The sequence below is a fragment of the Argentina silus genome (genome assembly GCF_951799395.1).
Source record: "Argentina silus genome assembly, chromosome: 16".
Classification (NCBI taxonomy): Eukaryota; Metazoa; Chordata; class Actinopteri; order Argentiniformes; family Argentinidae; genus Argentina; species Argentina silus.
In genome coordinates this window covers 483,525-490,737 of record NC_139670.1, presented here as the reverse complement: position 1 = coordinate 490,737, position 7,213 = coordinate 483,525, and the positions used below count along the sequence as shown (strand labels likewise).

The window sequence follows — 7,213 nt, the reverse complement described above, 5'->3', positions numbered from 1 at the left end:
AACAACATTCTTCTTTCCATAAGTTTGATATTATCTTTATAACTGTATTACCATACATGAATACTTGGATTTCCAGATATTATAATTGAGTTTTCCACTGCTGGTTTCTATATAAAAAATAGTCCAAAGGTTGTAGTCTGCTGCAGGTAGGAGAGGTACTTTAGGAGTTAAACTTGGACATGTTTGTAAAAGGTGATTGTTTTAATAGTTCAGTAGTTTAGAACCTTCACAGTATGAACAGTCCCCTCCCACTGCTCAGCGACAGACCCCTCCCACACCTACAGTCCCCTCCCACAGCTAAAGGAACCACCTACAGTCCCCTCCCACAGCTACAGTCCCCTCCCACACCTACAGTCCCCTCCCACAGCTAAAGGAACCACCTACAGTCCCCTCCTACACCTATAGTCCCCTCCCACTGCTACAGTCCCCTCCCACACTTACAGTCCCCTCCCACTGCTACAGTCCCCTCCCACAGCTACAGTCCCCTCCCACAGCTGGAACAGTCCCCTCCCACAGCTGGAACAGTCCCCTCCCTTTCCTGCATCACTGAGCTGCTGTTTAAAGGACCTGTTGTAAACATTGGATGCATATCAGAGGTCTGATGCTCTCAAACACCCCTCTATACTTGTGCTCCCTGAACCCTCCTCCTCCGCCTCCTCCTCCCCCTCCTCCTCCTCCCCCTCTCACATCCCCTTCTTCTTCTATCTCTTCTTTTTTTTTGTTGCTTTTTTTGGTCTTGTTCCTCTCCGCGCCCCTCACTGTAGCCGGGCCCAGTACTGACCCAGACTCTGGTCCGCCCCCGGGACCTGCACTGGTACTGACACCCCTGGAGAGATGAGACCTGAAAGAGAGGGGGGGGGAGAGGGGGGGGGGGGGGAGAGGGGGGGGGAAGATGTCAAGCCTTTGAGACATGTGAGGCCTGTTACACAGACAGGAAACAGAAGCTAGAAGGAGCAATGACTTCCTTCCTTACTAGTATGCAGGGGAGGCTGGTGGGGGTAGAAATCTACCCTCCCCTTGTGTTCTACCTCCGCCAGCCCCCCCTTGTGTTCTACCTCCGCCAGCCCCCCCTTGTGTTCTACCTCCGCCAGCCCCCCCTGCTGGTGTGGTACTCACCGGTGTTGGCGTTAGCAGAGGCGTGGGGGGGCAGGTGAGGGGGGGGGGTACGCTGACGTGTCGAAGCCCCGTGGCCCGGAGGGGGAGGGGGGCAGCATGCAGGAGTAGGACGTGCTGGACTGAGGAGGGACAGACTGAACAGAGGAGGAGGAGAAACAGAGAGATCACGGTGAAGGAGAGAGGAGGAGAAACAGAGAGATCGCGGTGAAGGAGAGAGGAGGAGAAACAGAGAGATCACGGTGAAGGAGAGAGGAGGAGAAACAGAGAGATCGCGGTGAAGGAGAGAGGAGGAGAAACAGAGAGATCACGGTGAAGGAGAGAGGAGGAGAAACAGAGAGATCGCGGTGAAGGAGAGAGGAGGAGAAAGAGGGAGAGAGAATTCATATTTGTTTTATCGTTATTTTCTTTGTGAAAAACATCCCTATCTTACTCTGGCCACATTCCAGAAAGATGATTTGCAAATGAGACAGATCCTTCTCTCTCTGTCTGTCTGTCTGTCTGTCTGTCTGTCTGTCTGTCTGTCTGTCTGTCTGTCTGTCTGTCTGTCTGTCTGTCTGTCTGTCTGTCTCTCTCTCTCTCTCGGGTTGGTGAGTTTTGACTTGTTTTAACCTTTACCAGGAAGTCCAAACAATGTCAAAGACGTTATAACAAAATACAGCCACAATAAACCAACCCCTGAGTATTTAAAAAGATCACAAAAACTATTTTGACACAGGTTAAAACAGGTTATAAGGAGGTTATGCAGCTAAATTACCCCCCCCCCCCCATCCACACACAGATGCACACACACATAGACACACAGACACACAGACACAGACACACACACACACACACACACACACACACACACACACACACACACACACACACACACACACACACACACACAGAGTTATGAAGCTGAATGACCCACCTGGACTCCAGAGGAGAAGACAGACAGAGAGCTGTAGCTGGGCAGAGACGACTCACTCTGACTCAGCATGGAGCCTAGAGACACACACACACACACACACACACACACACACACACACACACACACACACAGTTAGTACACACAAGTACACACACACACAGTTAATACACACACACACACACACACACACACACACAGTTAGTACACATAAACACACACACACACACACACACACACACACACACAAACACACACACACACACACACACACACACACACACACACACACAGTTAGTACACAGACACACACACACACACACACACAAAGTTAGTACACAGACACACACACACACACACACACAAAGTTAGTACACAGACACACACACACACACACACAAAGTTAGTACACAGACACACACACACACACACACACACACACACACACACACACACACACACACACACACACACACACACACACACACACCCTGACCTGAGCTGCTGCTGTGTGGATGGTGATAGAGGGAGGTGTTGAAGGAAGTGTTTAGGGGGGCTTGGGCCTGCGAACAGGAAGTCCCGCCCCCTGACCTCCTCTGGTTGCGTAGCTTCTCCTCCCGCCTCCACTTGGCTCTGCGATTGGAGAACCAGACCTGTCAATCAGGAGAGGCGTGTCAGAGAGGCCTGTCACCAGGCTGGGGGGGGGGCGGGGTCATGTGACTCAACAGAGCAGCAGGATGGACGCATTGGAATACATGGAATGGAATAAGGAATGGTTCTACCTCTCCCAGCCTCCCCTGGTGTTCTACCTCTCCCAGCCTCCCCTGGTGTTCTACCTCTCCCAGCCTACCCTGGTGTTCTACCTCCCCCAGCCTCCCCTGATGTTCTACCTCCCCCAGCCTCCCCTGGTGTTCTACCTCCACCAGCCTCCCCTGGTGTTCTACCTCCCCCAGCCTCCCCTGGTGTTCTACCTCCACCAGCCTCCCCTGGTGTTTTACCTCCCCCAGCCTCCCCTGGGTTCCAGACAGAGAGAGGAACAGAAGGAATACCTGTATCCTTGCCTCTGGGAGGTCAATCTTGTTGGCCAATCTCTCCCTTGCAAAGACATCTGGGTAATGTGTTCTTTCAAACTCTGTGGAATAGAAGAACTACAACTGTCACATCCACATCACTAATCACAATGTTGTCAATTCATTCATCTCTTCTCATTACTAATCAGAAACATCCTTGTATGGATTAAGATCACTCAAATCCCATATTTAGACATTTCTATGAACATCTGAGGAAGGTGAACAAGCATCCATGTTTCTGTATGTTTGTTGGAGTCTAATCCAACCGATAGTCTGATAGTGTGACTGAGACATGAAGATCCACAAGGAACCACAAGTTAGCAACATCCCAGTAGACCTCTCTGGACTCAGACCTCTCCTAACACCCTACATCACCACCCCTAACACCCTACATTACCCCCCAACACCCTACATCACCACCCCCAACACCCTACATTACCACCCCCTAACACCCTACATCACCACCCCTAACACCCTACATTACCCCCCCAACACCCTACATCACCACCCCCAACACCCTACATTACCCCCCCAACACCCTACATCACCACCCCCAACACCCTACATTACCCCCCCAACACCCTACATTACCCCCCCCCATCACCCTACATTACCACCCCTAACACCCTACATTACCCCCCCAACACCCTACATTACCCCCCCATCACCCTACATTACCACCCCCTAACACCCTACATTACCACCCCCTAACACCCTACATTACCCCCCCAACACCCTACATTACCCCCCCTAACACCCTACATCACCACCCCCAACACCCTACATTACCCCCCCCAACACCCTACATTACCCCCCCCATCACCCTACATTACCACCCCTAACACCCTACATTACCACCCCCTAACACCCTACATTACCACCCCCAACACCCTACATTACCCCCCCCAACACCCTACATTACCACCCCAAACACCCTACATTACCACCCCTAACACCCTACATTACCACCCCCTAACATCCTACATTACCCCCCCAACACCCTACATTACCACCCCTAACACCCTACATTACCACCCCTAACACCCTACATTACCCCCTCAACACCCTACATTACCCCCTCAACACCCTACATTACCCCCCCCAACACCCTACATTACCCCCCTCAACACCCTACATTACCCCCCTCAACACCCTACATTACCCCACCCCCCCCCAACACCCTACATTACCATAGTTGGTTCACTTAGTGAGACAAATGTACTTATTGTAAGTCACTTTGGATAAAAGCTTGTAAAAGGACTAAAATGTCAAATGTAAAGTGGATGTAGATGTTTTGATTGGGTGATGGGGTGTAGGAGGCTGAACCAGCAGACACTGACTGACTCGTCTGGCCCCAGACTCAGACTCAGACTCAGACTCAGACTCAGACTCAGACTCAGACTCAGACTCAGACTCAGACTCAGACTCAGACTCAGACTCAGACTCAGACTCAGACTCAGACTCAGACCCAGACTCAGACTCAGACTCAGACTCAGACTCAGACTCAGACTCAGACTCAGACTCAGACTCAGACTCAGACTCAGACTCAGAGTCAGACTGTGTTTATCAGTCATTCTGATACTGGAATGGGAGTTTCAGGTCGGGTTCATTTGTATCAAACAATTCAACAGTCTAACCTCAGCCCCACCCCACCCACACGCACCCCACCCCACCCGCGCACACACACACACACACACACACACACACACACACACACACACACACACACACACACACACACACACACACACACACACACACACAAGGTACACTCTGGGACACCCTGACCCCTGACCCCTGACTCCCTGCAGGGCTGCACTCTGGGACACCCTGACCCCTGACCCCCTGCAGGGCTGCACTCTGGGACACCCTGACCCCTGACACCTGACACCCTGCAGGGCTGCACTCTGGGACACCCTGACCCCTGACCCCTGACTCCCTGCAGGGCTGCACTCTGGGACACCCTGACCCCTGACCCCTGACCCCCTGCAGGGTTGCCTGGGCTGCTTTGGCCAGAGTCAAGACATGGAGGGGCTTACAATATACAGTACGTGTGTGTGTGTGATGTGTGTGTGTGTGTGTGTGTGTGTGTGTGTGTGTGTGTGTGTGTGTGTCTGTGTGTGTGTGTATGTGTGTGTGTGTGTGTGTGTGTGTGTGTGTGTATGTGTGTGTGTGTGTGTGTGTGTGTGTGTGTGTGTGTGTGTGTGTCTGTGTGTGTGTGTATGTGTCCTCTCGATTCCTTTGTATGTCTTGACATGTGAAGAATTGACAATAAAGCCACTTTGACACTTCGACACTTTTGTGATGTGTGTGTGTGTGTGTGTGTGTGTGTGTGTGTGTGTGTGTGTGTGGTGTGTAGCAGTCTGCTGTGTCGCTCAGCCCTGCTGCATGTAACTGACACATTAACTTTATCATGGCGGCCTGTGAGTGGCTGCAGCGGGAGCACGATGGCCTGTGATTGGCTACAGCGGGAGCACAATGACCTGTGATTGGCTGACCTTTCTCCAGCGCCTCGATCTGCTCCTGCGTGAAGCTGGTCCTGTTCCTCTGCAACTTTCTCTTCAGCTGCAGCCTCAGCTGAGACTCCTCCCCTTCCTCCCTCTCCACCGCCACGCCTCCTCCTCCTCCTCCTCCTCCTCCTCCCGGCTCTGCCCCCAGCCCCTCCCTGTCCAGCAGACAGCTCTCCGACACTGAGAGAGAAACACAACAATGTCAACTTAGTCGTCTTCAAGACAGATCGTCAACCAGGGAGGCTGGCAGAGGTAGAAATCGGAGGACGGGCTCCGATTTCTACCTCCACCAGCCTCCCCTGTAGTCAGCTGAATGCAGTTCAACCAGCAAACAGCCCCCAGAAACACTGTAGGGAGAAAACTCTAAAAGGGTTCTAAAGGGTTCTAAAGGGTTCTAAAAGGGTTCTACTACGACAGGCCATTTCATAGGTTCTGTGCTGTAACGGGTCAACATGTTTACTGTTCACTGCTGCGTTTCTGTGAAGCAGAGAGCAAGCAGCAGAATATGGAGAGACAGTGGAAGATAAACACATGAAGGAAGACATGTTTCAGATTACACTCTTAGAAAAAAAGGTTCTAAAAGGGTTCTTCATTTGTCCCTGTAGGGGAACCCTTTGAAGAACCCTTTTGGGTTCAATGTAGAACCCTTTTCACAGAAGGTTCTAAATGGAACTTAAAAGGGTTCTTCAAAGGGTTCCCCTACAGGGATAAATGAAGAACCCTTTTCTAACCCTTTTTTGTAAGAGTGCAGAACACATATTATAATGATCTGCTCGTTCTGAGAGCATGGTCTGTGGTCCGGTGCTGCTCACCTGCGCTGTGTTGTGGTGGTACCACAGCCGGGTCGTGGTACCAGGTGTTGGGCCCGGAGGTCCAGTTGGAGCCACTCTGCAGGTTCAGCATGGTCAGCTTCTCATACATCAGACTCCTCCACCCCTCTCTCTCTCTCTCTCTCTCTCTCTCTCTCCTCACCCCTGACCCCTCACCCCTCACCCCTCACCCCTCTCTCCTTCCCTCACAGACTGGACGAGCTGCGGGGGAGAGAGAGAGGGAGGGAGAGAGGAGAGAGAGGAGAGAGGGGGAGAAGGACAAAGAGAGGAGGGGGGAGATAGAGAGATGAGGAGGAGGGGGGAGGAGATGAAGAGAAGAGGGGGAGGGGGTAAGAGAAGAGAGAGAGGAGGGGGAGGGGGGTAAGAGAAGAGAGAGAGGAGGGGGAGGGGGTAAGAGAAGAGAGAGAGGAGGGGGAGGGGGGAGGAGATGAAGAGAAGAGGGGGAGGGGGGTAAGAGAAGAGAGAGAGGAGGGGGAGGGGGGTAAGAGAAGAGAGAGAGGAGGGGGAGGGGGGTAAGAGAAGAGAGGAGAGGAGAGAGGGTTGATATCGCATGAGTTGACACGTAGCGGTATGCTAGCATTAGCGTGATGATGACAGACAGATAGGGAGTTAGCGAGTTAGCTCCATGTAGCATTAGCGTGATGATGACAGACAGATAGGGAGTTAGCGAGTTAGCTCCATGTAGCATTAGCGTGATGATGACAGACAGATAGGGAGTTAGCGAGTTAGCTCCATGTAGCATTAGCGTGATGATGACAGACAGATAGGGAGTTAGCG

General features: G+C 52.0%; 1 pseudogene across 1 annotated transcript; it reads right to left on the bottom strand.

Moving 5' to 3' along the window:
* Positions 1 to 755: 755 nt before the first annotated feature.
* Positions 756 to 6,527, bottom strand: LOC310817387 (paired box protein Pax-6-like; annotated as a pseudogene). Its single transcript has 7 exons — positions 6,419 to 6,527; positions 5,595 to 5,786; positions 3,076 to 3,158; positions 2,523 to 2,679; positions 2,030 to 2,103; positions 1,117 to 1,250; positions 756 to 841 (listed from the first exon to the last, which is right to left on the bottom strand). The product of its transcript is annotated as a paired box protein Pax-6-like (transcript).
* Positions 6,528 to 7,213: the final 686 nt, after the last annotated feature.